Source organism: Tachypleus tridentatus, chromosome 12 (genome assembly GCF_004210375.1).
Source record: "Tachypleus tridentatus isolate NWPU-2018 chromosome 12, ASM421037v1, whole genome shotgun sequence".
Classification (NCBI taxonomy): domain Eukaryota; kingdom Metazoa; phylum Arthropoda; class Merostomata; order Xiphosura; family Limulidae; genus Tachypleus; species Tachypleus tridentatus.
Window position 1 is genome coordinate 133,465,224 of NC_134836.1, and position 17,371 is coordinate 133,482,594.

Here is a 17,371-nt window from a genome sequence, read left to right on the forward strand (position 1 = left end):
TTGAGTATTCACATAAGATGATTCTATAAATCTCAGTTAAATTCTTGAAATAAGAAAAAGTCAGACAACAAGTAAAATTCACTTTACTCTGCAACCTGTGAGAGGAGTAGCTATTAGGGTTAGCAAATACTGGGCTGTTTCAGATAACGTCGTACTGAAAACTTCCAAAAAATGGGTAATTTTCTGAGACAAAAATATTATTGTTTACAGTAATTAATGCAGTGGAAAACTGTTCTCATTGTGCGAAGCAAACATTATTTTTCGTCTATTAAGTGTGTTATCGTTTATTTAAAAATTAACAGTTTTTTAACTCCTTTCCTTAAAACTATATTTATAAATTACACCAATAAAGATATAACCAATCCTTCAGATTTAGTTCTAGTGAAAATCGGGTTCTTGTTACGAGGACAGTACTTTACAATTCTGTTGTTTCATAAACAAAGGCTTGTCGTACGTATCGTAGTTATTTTTATAACTGTCTGTATGTAGGATACCAAAGTGGGAATTTTTTATAGATTTTTTGTGGTGCCATTTAATAGATAGTGACACATTGTATTGATAATTTCGGTCATATAGATACAAATATGCACGCCATGTCCTTTAGATAATAGTAAGATTAGAAAATATAACGTAATTCTTTGTATTGGATTTACTAAAATATATTTTTCCAATATATGATAATGCTGCAATGGTTAATAGATAGCCTATACCATGTTGCTGTATTATTAATTAACTGTGCTTTTAGTTCGTGATTTTAGTAAATTTAGGATAATTATATTTATATAACCCACAACAGTGACTTAATAAGTGTGATAGTTTACCCGGTGTCGTCTCATCATCAGTCAAATGTCTACGATATTTTTCTTTCTAAGTTCTCTCAGGTATCTTTGGAATGTTTCCTCACATTCGACAATAATGAATTAATAGGTATTAATAAGGATGTTAAATGTGGTAGAGTTGTAAATAATAACCACCATTTTGATCAAGTAATTATTTTAGTTAAGAATAACTGGTTTTGTCGGACGATATAACATAAATATTTTTATTTAATGGTAGTTCTTTTAAAATATTTCTTCAGGGCTTAAACGGTAAGAACGAACATTAGGGATAAAATCATAAGAAAAGGCAGATTTCTTTATTTTCGTCATGAAAAGGTTACTGAGTCGATAAACAGTTATTTTATCTTTCGTAAGAAGGTCCTTTAGGTATCTGTATTGTGATTTGAAAGTGTAAACTAAATTAGATACATAGAGTTTACGTGGTGGTAGAGAGAACTGAATACCTTTAGCTAGCTCTGATTTACACTGATTATTTATGCTATAATTACATAGGTTAACGATCTGGTTGCCAGGATGAAACTAGAAATGAATGCTGTTAGTCAGTCAATTCAGCCTCAAATTTTAGACATGTTCACACTGAACAATTTGTCTTCATTCCATTGGTTCCACTTGTTTAGTACATCGGTGTAATCAACACTGGTATCAATCATCGTAAGGTTAATACAATACACTTTGAACTTTTCCAGTAAAATTATGTTCTGTTGATGTTTTGTACGAAATTCTTGATCCAACTCCACCAAACATGCTCACCCTTTATGATGTGTGTTAGGGGAGGGAGAGCATTGTTAGGGTCAGTCTCACTATTCGTTTGTGAAAGAGTGGTATGGGTACTAACACTTGTATTGTATATCAGAATGGCTGGTATGGGTACTAACACTTTTATTGTATATCAGAATGGCTGGTATTGGTGCTAACACTTGTATTGTGTATCAGAATGGCTGGTATGGGTACTAACACTTTTATTGTATATCAGAATGGCTGGTATGGGTGCTAACACTTGTATTGTATATCAGAATGGCTGGTATGGGTACCAACACTTGTATTGTGTATCAGAATGGTTGGTATGGGTATTAACACTGGTATTGTATATCAGAAAGACTGGTATGGTACTAACACTTTTATTGAATATCAAAATCGCTGGTATGGGTACTAACACTTGTATTATATATCAGAATAGCTGGTATGGGTACTAACACTTTCATGTGTATCAGAATGGCTGGTATGGGTACTAACACTTGTATTGTGTATCAGAATGGCTGGTATTGGTACTAACACTTGTATCGTATATCAGAAAGACTGATATGGGTCCTAACACTTGTATTGTGTATCAGAATGGCTGGAATGGGTGCTAACACTTTTATTGTATATCAGAATGGCTGGTATGGGTACTAACACTTGTATTGTGTATCAGAATGGCTGGTATGGGTATTAACACTTGTATTGTTTTTCAGAATGGCTGGTATGGGTACTAACACTTTTATTGTGTATCAGAATGGCTGGTATGGGTGCTAACACTTGTATTGTTTTTCAGAATGGCTGGTATGGGTACTAACACTTGTATTGTATATCAGAATGGTTGGTATTGGTAGTAACACTTTTATTGTATATCAGAATGCCTGGTATGGGTGCTGACACTTGTATTATATATCAGAATGTCTGGTATTGGTAGTAACACTTTTATTGTATATCAGAATGCCTGGTATGGGTACGAACACTTGTATTGAGAAGGAGAGAAAAACGTTTCGACCTTCCTAGGTCATCTTCAGGTTAAGGAAGAGAGAGTTTGCGAGTAGCCGTTGCCGGACACATGTCTTAGTGACGAGTGTATAAACACATACGGAAAGTTTTTCAACCATTGATGAAATAAAACATGGTTATTTTACTGTCAAAACAAGGGCAAACTGCTATCTGCAGTGTGGTGTATAGAAACAACATAAACCACGATAAGGTCTTCCTCTAGTTTTAGTTAACCTAAGCTAGCAGAAAAGCCTATTTTACACCCTGAACTGCCCTTGCAGGCAGACTGAAATTTTTACTTGAGGCACTCAACCCTGTGACTAAGCATCGGAAATGTATTGCTTGTGCTTACAAGACACTGCTGGACAGATCACAGCCCAAAGGAACTTGCTTGATCGATGTTCACAGGTGTCAACACACCTGTGTGAAGCGACACACGCTTCAAAACCACAGTCGTAATATTTGTCTGTTCATTCTGTCATTGTTAATTTGTTATGTTACTTAATAGCATTACATACAAAGTAAGTTTTACTTTGCAGGTAACATGTTTATCAAACAAATGAAGACAACATGTACTACTCAATGCTCCTCTTTATTAAATCACTAAATTTCAGCACAAATATATATTATATACACTAAAAGTTTGTCACATTTCATACAGATACACAAGTCGTATCGATACAGTCCTATCGAGTTCTTCATGGTAAGTACTCGGATGTTACTCTTTTACCAACACATTTTTAATATTTAGTGTTTGAATTAATTAAATACAGAAACAGACAAGGAAAGTTATTCAACCATTGATGAAACAAAACATGCTTATTTTACTGTCAAAACAAGGGTAAACAGCTATCTGCAGTGTCGTGTGTGGAAGCATCATAAACCACGAGAAGGTCTTCCCCCCTGGTACATCTGTACAACATACATGTCTGATTAACTACTTAAGCATCTGTAAAACATACATATCGTGTTGATTACTTATACCACTCAACAACTAAATTACCCTGTACAACTGAACAGCATAGATGCTTGGTTCACTAAATTACCCTTTACAACTGAACAACATAGATACCTGGTTCACTAAATTACCCTGTACAACTGAACAGCATAGATGCTTGGTTCACTAAATTACCCTTTACAACTGAACAACATAGATACCTGGTTCACTAAATTACCCTGTACAACTGAACAACACAGATACCTGGTTCACTAAATTACCCTGTACAACTGAACAACATAGATACCTGGCTCACTAAATTACCCTGTACAACTGAACAACACAGATACCTGGTTTACTAAATTACTCTGTACAACTGAACAACACAGATACCTGGTTCACTAAATTACCCTGTACAACTGAACAACATAGATACCTGGCTCACTAAATTACCCTGTACAACTGAACAACACAGATACCTGGTTCACTAAATTACCTTGTACAACTGAACAACATAGATACCTGGTTCACTAAATTACCCTGTACAACTGAACAACATAGATACCTGGTTCACTAAATTACCTTGTACAACTGAACAACATAGATACCTGGTTCACTAAATTACCCTGTACAACTGAACAACATAGATACCTGGTTCACTAAATTACCTTGTACAACTGAACAACATAGATACCTGGTTCACTAAATTACCCTGTACAACTGAACAACATAGATACCTGGTTCACTAAATTACCCTGTACAACTGAACAACATAGATACCTGGTTCACTAAATTACCCTGTACAACTGAACAACACAGATACCTGGTTCACTAAATTACCCTGTACAACTGAACAACATAGATGTCTGGTTAACTTCTTTACTGGTGCATCTGTACAACAGACACACCTGGTTGACTAATTTACTGCTACAACTGTACAACACATATGCATGGTTGTGTATTTTACTAATAACTCTGGACAACATACATGCCTGGTTCATTAATTTACCTATACATCTGAACAATGTCATTCCTAGTTGACTACTTCACTGGTATATCTGTACAACATACAACTTTAAATAATAATTATGAATCTGTACGAACAATTTTACTCAGATATACTTTAAACTTTATAAGTTTGTAAGATTTATTGAGTGTAAGTCACAAAGATGTGAGAAACCAATCGAGACTTTCATGTTTGTTTATGTGTGAAGTCTGACGAGATTTCCCAGTGTAAAATTTAGCTATTGTTTTTAACCCTTAATCCCATAGTCTATGGACGTATTTTTAACAATAGACAATCCACCTATTGTTTTTTTAACTCCTAATCCCAAATTCTATTATTGTATTTGTTAACTAATTATAATTTTTGACATAGTAAATACTCAAGCCTCGTTTTTCGTACAATTTTCTCAGAGGTTTACTTTTTACAGACTTTTTATCTCACCCTTTTATGATGTTACAGAATTCGATCTAAACACCAATCAGTGAAGACCGACTTTGAAAGCAGCTGTAGACAATATTTGATTGGACAGAGAACATTATTTACTACTTGTTTTATATACATCGTGAACAGTGGTGTCTGTCCATCAGTTCATCTGTCGTCTGTTTATGGTATCCTTTTCTCCCGCTGAGTTTGAAAAAGCGGACGAAGTCAAAGTTCGACATTAACTATTTAAATAACGAAAGAACAGGTACGAATAATATTAATAACAAACAGAATATTCTACACTAACTTGTTAGGAATTAATAACACTGTCATTTAAAAATTAAAATGTAACGTAACGATTTGTTATTGTTGAGTGGCTTTTAACAGAACACTTCCTGTACAAACATGGAACATCAAACATAGAAAACAAAAACCATTTGTTTTTATCACTTGTGATAACATGTGTATCCTTTCAACTTTATATGTTTGTTTCTTTGTAGCGCCTATTTGTGTATTTAAATCTAATCATAAAACATTTTGTGGTTCTCTCTATTTTTATATTTCATATAATACGACTGTATAATACATACATACATTACATACATATATACACACACCCACACACACATATCTAGAGACGACATGTATGACTTGTCACATCTCAAACTTTTTTATCTGAGATATACACTAACAAAATGTTATCCACGTAATCGCGAATAATGATCCTTTATTCATGCTCCAGGTACAATTTGTGCCTTACAAAATGTAAGTTTAAAGGAGAAATTGTCTTTTTTATAACTAAACTTTGAACACAATTTGTACCTTACAAAAATAAGTTTAAAGGAGAAATTGTCTTTTTTATAACTAAACATTGAACATTTGTTTTTTCCCACTGTTATCCCACACGTTTCTGTTTTATATTTCTGTCTTTATTTTCCTTCTCTTATGCGTACGTCATATATTTATAACAATTTATAACCATCATTTTGATCAAGTAATTATTGGGTTGAGGAATAATTCGTGAGCGCTTTTTCAAGTTAAAAAAAATATATTCATAAATATTTTTTGCTTTCGCAAAATATTTCATGTCATTTGGTAGATAAATTTTTGCTCTAATAGATGGTGTGTTTGATTTTCATATGTCTTTAATTTTTGCTTTCATTTTCAGCTCATTAAATGGAATGTCAAGTGGATAAAATCGAGCATTTTCGACACCATCTGCTTTTCGCATTTAATTTCTTGCAATTTCGTTTAAAACAATGCATACTATATACCTAGGTATTACATGAAATAAAGTATCATAATAAATGTTTTGGGTGTAATGTGTTCATGCATTGAAGTATTGTATAGTCTTGCATGTAATGCTTGAATGAAATGATTTAAAAACGCTCACGAATTATTCCTCAACCTAATATTTTAGTTAAGAATAACAATGTCATTGTCGGACGATGTTACATAAATATTTTTATTTAGTGATAGGTCTTTTAAAAGATTTATTCAGGGCTTAAAGTGGTGAGGACGAATATTAGACATAAATTTATAAAAAGTAGAAAAGGCAGATTTCTTTATTTTCGTCATGAAAAAGTAACTGAGTCGATAAAGAGTTATTTTATCTTTCATAAGAAGGTCCTTTGACACCTGTATTGTGATTTGAAAGTGTAAACTATGTTAGGTACATAGAGTTTACGTGGTGGAAGAGAGAACTGAAGACCTTTACCTAGCACTGATTTACACTGATTATTTATGTTATAATTACATAGGTTAACAATCTGGTCGCCAGGATGAAACTATGGAATGAATGCTGTTTAGCAGTCAGTTCAGTCTCAAATTTTGTACATGTACACACTGAACAATTTGTCTTCATTCCATTGGTTCCACTTGTTGAGTACATTACTGTAATCAACACTGGTATCGACGATTCTAAGGTTAGTACAATACACTTTGAACTTTTCCAGTAAAATTATGTTCTGTTGATGTTTTGTTCGAAATTCTTGATCCAACTTTTACTCCACTAAATATGCTCACCCTTTATGATGTGTGGGGGGAATTATGTTAGGGTCAGTCTCACTATTCGCTTGTGAAAGAGTGGTTAGTGGATGGTGATGACTAGGCACCTCTATTCTTTCACTGCTAAATTACGGACGATTAGTGTAGATAGCCCTCGTGTAGTTTTAAGCCAAATGTAAAACAAAACAATAGTATCTTCAGACAAATCTGATAATCTATCGACTTTTGAACATTTCGGTTTGGTTCTTTAAAGTGAATAAACTTTGGATTCACGTTTCGAAGAACGTTTCTGAACGAAAGCAAATTTCAAGGTTGATGATTAATAGTATAACTATAATGAAGATAAAGAAATAGATTCATACAAAAGAAGGGAACAGAGATAAAGTTTTTAATATTTTACAGATTCCATCTTCAGTATTTAAAGCAAAAAAAAACAATTATTGATGACGAGAAACCCACTTCAGATAAAATGTATATCAGAATGGCTGGTATAGGTACTAACACTTTTACTGAGAAGGAGAAAAAAATGTTTCCTAGGTCATCTTCAGGTAAAGAAAGAGAGAGTTTGCAAGTGGCCGTTGCCGGACACATGTCTTAGGGACGAGGGTATAAACGGATACGGGAGAAACAGATACGGAAAGTTATTCAACCCTTGATGAAATAAAACATGGTTATTTTACTGTCAAAACAAGTGCAAACTGCTATCAGTGTATAGAAACAACATAAACCACGAGAAGGTCTTCCCCCCAGTTTTAGTTAAACTATAGCTCGCAGAAAAGCCTAATTTATACCCTGAACTGCCCTCGCAAGCAGACTGAAATTTTTACTTGGGGCACTCAACCATGTGACTAAGCATTACTGGTACATCTGTACAACATACATATTGTATGTCAACAACATAGATGCTTGGTTCATTAAATTTTTACATACATTTTTACATTTTTTGCTATAAACTTTATAATTTTCTAATATTTATTGAATGTAAATCACAAAGATGTGAGAAACCAATCGAGACTTTCATGTTTGTTTATGTGTGAAGTCTGACGAGATTCTCCAGTACACAATTTACCTATTGTTTTTAACCCTTATTTAACAATAGACAATCTATCGATTGTTTTTTAACTTCTAATCCCAAATCCTATTATTGTATTTGTTAACTAATTATCATTTCTTGACATAGTAAATACTCAAGCCTCGTTTTTCGTACAATTTTCTTAGAGGTTTACTTTTTACAGACTTTTTATCTCACCCTTTTATGATGTTACAGAATTCGATCTAAACACCAATCAGTGAAGACCGACTTTGAACGTAGCTGTAGACAATATCTCAATGTGATTGGACAGAGAACATTATTTACTACTTGTTTTATATACATCGTGAACAGTGGTGTCTGTCCATCAGTTCATCTGTCTCCTGTTTATGACGGCTTCACTTCTCATGTTGAGTGTGAAAAGATACGGATGAAGTCAAAGTTCAACATTAACTTTTTAAACAACAGTATAACAGGTATGAATAATGTTGATAAACAGGATATTCTACACTAACTTGTTATGAATTAATAACACTATGTATCAGAATGTGACATAACGGTTTGTTATTGTTAAATTGTTCTTAGCAGAACACTTACTATACAAACATGGAACATCAAACACAGAAAACCAAAACTTATGTAACACACTTACTTTAGAGTATCACACAATCTTACAATTTGTCTTCAATCACTGCTACACGAGGGCTATTTGTGCTTGTCGGCCATAATGTAGCAGAAAGACCAGATTGAAGGCAAGTAATCATCGCTACCAACCGCCAAGTCTTGGTCTACTATTTTATCAACGAATAGTGGGATTGACTGCCACATTATAATGTCCACATGGCTAAAAGGTCGATCATGTTTGGTGTGGCGTGGAGAAGTACACCGGCCTTTTGTACCATTTGTTAGTGTATAACTCATCATATACAAACATGGATCACCATTAGGTTCCTCGACTCAAATGATTACAAGTTGATGTATATATAAATAATTTACGTAGGTTCTCATACACTTTCTCGCTCCATTTACTACTATAACTGTATTTATATATACACATATATACATATGTACATAGATATAGACTGACAGGAATTTAAATAGAAATGTTGTTGGTTTTTTTTTTTTAGGGTAACACTGTCTTCTCAGTCAACGTTGTACGAATGTTGATGACGAAGCTACGTATGGACAATTCCACAGAAACTGCGCATGTCAGGTAGATATTAGTGGTTGTCTGATTTAATAACAAGCTCAGCGATGGTAAAATCTATTTTAAAATTTGAAGAAAAATAAGCATATGAGTATCTAGAAAACTATGGGAAAATATCAGTATATTTAGTGAAGTATTTGTTGTATTTTTTACTTTATAAGTAATTCTATCTTTTTAAAAGTAGTAACATAGAAATTCAAAAATGTTCTGGTGTTTGTCCTGTTTGAAATTATTTAGATTTTTATTGATTACTTCAATTACCACTCCTCAACATATTTCACACCTGAACATTGATAATAAAACTGTAAACAGTTTCAGGTTTGTTTTGTTTTCTTTTAATCAATAGCTTAACCTTTTAATGTACTCCAATACATCAGAATTCCCAGATGTTAAGTGATTTATAGAACTGTGTATTCTTAAAACTCACATTACCTTATTACAATAAAAGTTATGCCAGGCTGTGACTGTTATATAAGATTAAATATTAAAATAAATAGATACAGCTTAAAGGATTTTTCAAAATCTATAAAATAAAAATCAGTCGTAACCTCAGAATCACTAGAAACAAAAGTCCACGAAACGTATTAAACATTTTATTGGAAAGAAATGTAAACAGCTTTCCAAAGGAAAATAAATGTCAGAAGAGAATAAATAACTGTTTTTATAGGAAAGTCATCAAAGCTACTGCGCTTCTTTTCCGTTTACTCGGAATCACTTATCTTCTGCATCAGTCCTCATGACGATACTCACCTACAGAGGGAGTACATGGTAACTAACGCCTTGTTGTAGTCCTCCAAGTAAGTATTTCAAGTCTGATTTTATATGAATGGGGAAAGCAGAAAAATGTGGGTGTGGTTCTTACTGGCCATAAATCTGTTATTTTCACATCACTTCCAAATCCTTGACAATGCTGGATATTAAACCTTACAGGTCCGTCCAGTTACTATTATTTCTGTATCTTACACAGTTCGTAAGTTTGTGTGTGTGTTTTCTTATAGCAAAGCCACATCGGGCTATTTGCTGAGGGGAATCGAATCCCTGAATTTAGCGTTGAAATCCTAGACTTACCGCTGTACCAGCGGAGGGGGGGGACAGTTCGAAAACTGTCTGACAGAATATTTATTAATCATTTCTCTGGTATGTCAATGTATGTATAACCACAACTATATGGCTATAATTCTTAAGCCTCCTGAACTGACTAAAAGAACAACAGTGGGAAATTATCATTACTTAAACTTAAGTCAAATTATTTACCGACAAACTAACTCAGTGTAACATCTAAACTGGTCATCACCAACCATCGCCAAATCTTGGGCTACTCCTTTACTAACGAATAGTGTTATTGAAGGTCACATAATGACACCTCAACGGCTGAAAGAGCGGCCACGAATAGTAACTAAGATATTAAAATGAGAACCGAACTGTGCGAAGAAAAAACAAAATCTTATGGAAGAAAGTTTCTAACATTGCATTTCATGGGTACTTCGTCCAGCACAATTTGTAGGTATAACGTTTTCTATAAATATTTTAATTGTATATTCCCATGGAAACATTTTATACATCTGAATTAAATTCTTAAAATAAGAAACAAAAGTTAGACAATTAGTAAGTAACATTAACTTTACTCCACAACCAGTGAGAAGCCTAGTAATTAATGTTAGCAAATACTTGTCTGTTTTCAATAACGTCGTGTTGAAAAGTTTAGAAAAATTGAACATTTTCTATAAAAAAAGAGAGAATCTTTTTACGACACGTACTGCATGGGAAAGGTTTTCGGACTGTTCTAATATACACTATATTTTATTATCTGTTAAATGTGGTACCGTTTATTGAAAAAATAAGCTTTAAACTCCATTTCTTAAAACTGTATCTATAAATTATATCAATAAAAAAAGATATAATCAAATCTTCAGGTTTAGTCCTAGTGAAAGTAGGGCTCTTGTTATACGAAGAGTATTTAATATTCATTTCTATGGAAAACAAACGCTTGTTGTTTGTATCATAGTTACTTTTAAAATTATCCGAATTTAGAATGCTAAAGTGAGAATTTTGTATAGTTTTTCTTTATAGAGACATTTGATAAATAGTGACACACAGTATTTATTATTTCGGTCAAATAGACACAGATATGCACGTCATGTCGTTTATGTAATAGTGAGATTAGAAAATATAACTTAATTAATTGTTCATATTGGATTTACCTAAAATATATATCCTGAATGTTATATAATGCTGCATTTGTTAATATGTAGCGTAAAATATCTTACATATTCCACATTCACTATTTAAAGCAAAACAAAAATAATACATTATTTCTACCTAAATAACTAAAATACATTGCTGAAATAACAATTATTTAATCAAAACTAAAATATATAGAAAGTTAATTTCTAAAATTAAAAAAAAAATCTTCATATTTTAAATGGAACGATTTTAATGAAGACTACATGATATTTGGTGTTGGTTAAAGTTGTTTGATGTAGATGGTTTCTTTAAGTATGAATTCCAGATCAGTATCATCCCTACAAAGAATATTTATATTTTATCGTTCGTGTCCTGTTTCTTCACTATGTTAGCGTATAAACGAAAACCATGTGTCACCGAACATTTCTGTGTGTTTTCATGAACAATCCCGTATTTTATTAGTTCTTACTACTAGATGGCGTTCGGCTTTCTCAGTACATCAGGCCATGCAGTTTTCTTGGATGAAAATATGGACAAGCCCTGAACAAAGATAAATTTGGATGTCTTTAGTCAGAAGAATTCCCTTCTGTATGATATGGGGTTAAACTTAATCTGGAACTAAAACATAATTTGTGAGTTATAAAAAGCGGTTACCTATCACCATATTGATCTGTATTTTTTATCCTATTTTTAACTTAACTGTTTTTTTTATCCAACACCAACTTGTAAGCACCTTTCACATGTTGAGTGCACACCCACATATCATATTTTAAACTTTAAGTAAAACATAATTATAAATGTATACTAACAGTTTTATTCATAAATACTTTAGACTTTATAATTATGAATCATTCATTCAGTATATGTCAAGAATTAAAACCAATCCAGACTTTCATGTTTGTTTAAATGTGAACGAGCTTCTCCAGTAGACAACCTACCTATTGATTTTTGACTCCAAATCCTATGATTGTAGTTGTTAACTAATTATCATTTCTTCACATACTAATTACTCATGTCTTGTTTTTCGTACAATTTTTTTAGTGGTTTACTTACTGCAATCTTTTTATCTTACCTTTTTATGATATTACAGAATTTGACCTGAACAACGACCACGACTTGTGAGTAACTTTCAGATGTAGAGTGCACACGTTTATATTAAATATTAAACTGTAAGCAAGAAATAATTCTAAGTCTGTATGAACAGTTTTACTCAGAAATACTTTGTAATTTATAATTTTTGACATCCATTGAGTGTTAAGTAACAAAGAAAAAGGAAATCCAATCCAGATTGGACAGAGAACGTTATCTACTACGTTTTATACAACATACTGTGAACCGTGGTGTCCGTTCATCTGTCTCCTGTTTATGTTGAGAATGAAAAGCTACACCAACGTGTTATGAATTAATAACACTGATTCACACATCAACATGTGACGTAATGGTATGTTATTGTTGAGTGGTTCTTAACATGACTGAATCAATCATTACTTGTAGTTGTTGGTATAAGGAATATAGGTTCAGAAAGTTTCATTAATAACAACAAAATATACCAATCATTCAAATTAATATAGAATTTTGTCTAATGAACAATTAATTTTATGTTTAAGGACATTAAAGTCATTTGTTGAAACACTACACACAAAGAGATAAAGAGAACTTTAAAACGGATTGTTTGAAAAATTCTGTTTCGTATTCTATCTGAGATGTTTACCAACTTTAGGTTCCAGTTACATACAGATAATTTGAACACATTTAATCCTAGCATTTCGTTACCATTATATAACAAATACTATGCTTCATATATTTTAATATAATTCATTCCCCATATGGTACAGCACTTATTGTACAGAGTTACAACGTTAAAATCATGGTTTAAATTATTCTCAGTTAACAGATAGCCAGATATGGCTTTACTACAGAAATAAACACACATAATATAATTTAATTTTATTTAATGTTATACTTGGAAAAATGTTTATTTCACAATAAATTTTTCAACAAATTATTGACTAATATTTTTATTCAGATATTTTGTACTCGATATAAAGTTAATAGTCGTGATTTTATTTAAATATTGATTTCAGATATTATTACATTATTATTTGTCATATAAAATGTTGAGTTTTGTTTACATAGTTGTATTCATAGTTAATGGTTTGTTTTGATTTACAGAATTCTACCAAATATACTGCAGCATAATTATCTGAGATAACTTGAAATTACTGGTTCAAGTGTTAATGGAAACTATAAGAAGAAACGAAGGAGAAAAGATATTTCTGTTTGTCTGCCACATTAATTGGTTGAATTCAGAGTATTAGAAATGTTTGATTGGCAGACACAAACTTTATTTTGGAAGGACAATGTAATAAGATTCGCAAAATGTTTTTTAGGCATCGTTTTGAAAAATATTTAAAACTATATACTCATAGAAGATTATACCAGATTATTGTACATAGTCTAAAATATCTATATTCATACTATTTTCGATAGAATATCTTTTGTTCTCACATAACAGCTATTATTGTTCAGTGCAGCCTTCAATATGCGAAAATATTTTTGGTTCCACTAGCCTTGAAATTCTCATCTACCGCACGTTTCAACAATGGTTCATCTGCGTTGTAGCATGTAAATAAACAAGCACAACGCTTCACTGAAACATACTCTACTATCAAAGCTGGAAGCTGGCTTCCTATTTACTGTAGAACACAATCTTCAAAGTTGACAGAAAAGAAGTACCAGAAGTGTGAGGAGAGTAAAGTATCAATGGGAAATATATTTTCAGTGTAAGAAAACATCAACTTTGACACGATATCTTACCTAAAAATAACAGGAATCACATTGAGAAGCTCATATTGACTTGGTGGAGGAACCTAGATGAGCAGTCCTCGGAAAGTGTCCACAAGATGCCCTCGGAGTGTGACTTCTCTTCTTGGAGGAACGCACTTGTGGGATAACGTGTAAATAACTAGGTACACTCTTTTCCTATCTTGAAAGTACGGGTCACGACGCTGGGTGTAAAATGACATTTTAACTGTAGATATCCGGGCTGATCCACCTTCTTTCCCATGTTGGGGGGAGGGACATCTTAACAGATACAGTACATATAAAGTTGTCCATCTTTTTTTCCCATGGTAGAGTGGGGAACATCTTAGTAAACACAATACATATAAATTAGTCCACCTTCTTTCCCATGGTAGAGTGGGGAGCATCTTAGTAAACACAATACATATAAATTAGTCCACCTTCTTCCCATGGTAGAGTGGGAGCATCTTAGTAAACACAATACATATAAATTAGTCCACCTTCTTTCCCATGGTAGAGTGGGGAGCATCTTAGTAAACACAATACATATAAATTAGTCCACCTTCTTTCCCATGGTAGAGTGGGGAACATCTTAGTAAACACAATACATATAAATTAGTCCACCTTCTTTCCCATGGTAGAGTGGGAACATCTTAGTAATCACAATACATATAAATTAGTCCACCTTCTTTCCCATGGTAGAGTGGGGAGCATCTTAGTAAACACAATACATATAAATTAGTCCACCTTCTTTCTCATGGTAGAGTGGGGAGCATCATAGTAAACACAATACATATAAATTAGTCCACCTTCTTTCTCATGGTAGAGTGGGGAGCATCATAGTAAACACAATACATATAAATTAGTCCACCTTCTTTCCCATGGTAGAGTGGGGAGTATCTTAGTAAACACAATACATATAAATTAGTCCACCTTCTTTCCCATGGTAGAGTTGGGAGCATCTTAGTAAACACAATACATATAAATTAGTCCACCTTCTTTCCCATGATAGACTGGTAAGCATCATAGTAAACACAATACATATAAATTAGTCCACCTTCTTTCTCATGGTAGAGTGGGGAGCATCTCAGTAAACAATACATTTAATAAGTGTTGTCGAGAAACCCACTTGTAGAGAAATATATATGCAAAAACGGCTCGTTTGGGTTGAGAAGATATTTTACATAGAAGAGCGAACAACGTTTCGACCTTCTTCGGTCATCGTCAGGTTCACAAAGAAAGAGGTAACTGACCGGAAGCTGACCACATGTTTCAAAGGGGTTGTGTAACTGAAAGTTGGAATGTAGAGGGCGGTGTTAGATGTTTGAATATATAATTTTATTTATTTTATTATATTAATATAGGTATAAAGGCGTTCCTTTATATTGGTTTATTTTGGGTTTTAGTTGTTGTATAAGTAAGACTTCTTTAATTTTGCGTTTGTTTATGTTTGTTTCTTTATTTAGTATTTGAGTGTTTTCTATCGTTATGTTGTGTTTATTTGACTTGCAGTTTTCGAAAACGTGTGAAGGTGACTTTTTATGTTCTTTGAATCTGGTTTCCATTTTTCTACTTGTTTCTCCAATATAGAAGTTGTGGCAGTTATCACATTGTATTTTATAAATAATGTTGGTGTGGTGTTTGTCAGTGTAGTTTTTACATAGTATAGACCTCAGTTTTGTGCCTGGTTTTTGAATAAATTTGGTATTAACTGGAATGTCGTATTTTGTTACTAGTTTTTGCCAAATGTTGGTTATTTGTTTGCTGATGTCAGGAATATATGGTATACAGCAGTATATGGTTTCGTGATTTTTTGATTCGTGAGATGTGTTTACTTTAGTTGGTTGATTTTGCTTTCTGTCTAGGTGTTTGCGTATAATGTTTTCTACGGTTTGTGGAGGAAACTTATTGATGTTGATGAAGTATTGTTTTATTTTGTCTGATTCATCGTTAATTTTATCTGGTGAGCATAGTTTTATGGCTGTGTTTATTTGGTTTCTTAGTATGTTGAGTTTTTATTTTGTTTCATGTGCTGAGTCCCAAGGAATGTATAGTCCAGTATGGGTGATTTTTCGGTGGATTTCTGTTTTGAATTGTGTGTCGGTTCTTGTAATTTTGAGGTTAAGAAATGATATTTGATTGCTTTCTTCCTGTTCATTGCGTTCTTCCTGTCTATACTATGTAAAACTACACTGACAAACACCACAAAAACGTTATTTATAAAATACAATGTGATAACTGCCACGACTTCTATATTGAGAAGCAATTAGAAAAATGGAAACCAGATTAAAAGAACATAAAAGTCACCTTCACTCGTTTTCGAACACTGCAAGTCAAATAAACACAACATAACCATAGAAAACACACAAATACTAAATAAAGAAACAAACATAAACAAACGCAAAATTAAAGAAGCCTTACTTACACAACAACGTAAACCCAAAATAAACCAATATAAAGGAACGCCTTTATACCTATATTAAATGTAATAAAATAAAATTATATTATATATTCAAACATCTAACACCGCCCACTACATTCCGACACCCAGTTACACAACCCCTTTCAAAGATGTGGTCAGCTTTCGGTCAGTTACCTCTTTCTTCATGAACCTGACGATGACAGAAGAAGGTCGAAACGTTGTTCGCTATTCTATGTAAAATATTTTCTCAACCCAAACGAGCCGTTTTGCATATATATTACAATTCAAATAAATTAGTCCACCTTCTTTCCCATGGTAGAGTGGGGAGCATCTTAGTAAACACAATACATATAAATTAGTCCACCTTCTTTCCCATGGTAGAGTGGGGAGCATCTTAGTAAACACAATACATATAAATTAGTCCACCTTCTTTCCCATGTAGAGTGGGGAGTATCTTAGTAAACACAATACATGTAAATTAGTCCATCTTTTTTCCAATGATAGAGTGGGGAGCATCTTAGTGAACACAATATATATAAATTAGTCCACCTTCTTTCCCATGGTAGAGTGGGGAGCATCTTAGTAAACACAATACATATAAATTAGTCCACCTTCTTTCCCATGTAGAGTGGGGAGTATCTTAGTAAGCACAATACATGTAAATTACTCCACCTTTTTTCCAATGATAGAGTGGGGAGCATCTTAGTAAACACAATATATATAAATTAGTCCACCTTCTTTCCCATGATTGGGTGGGGAGCATTCTTCTCAACGCGA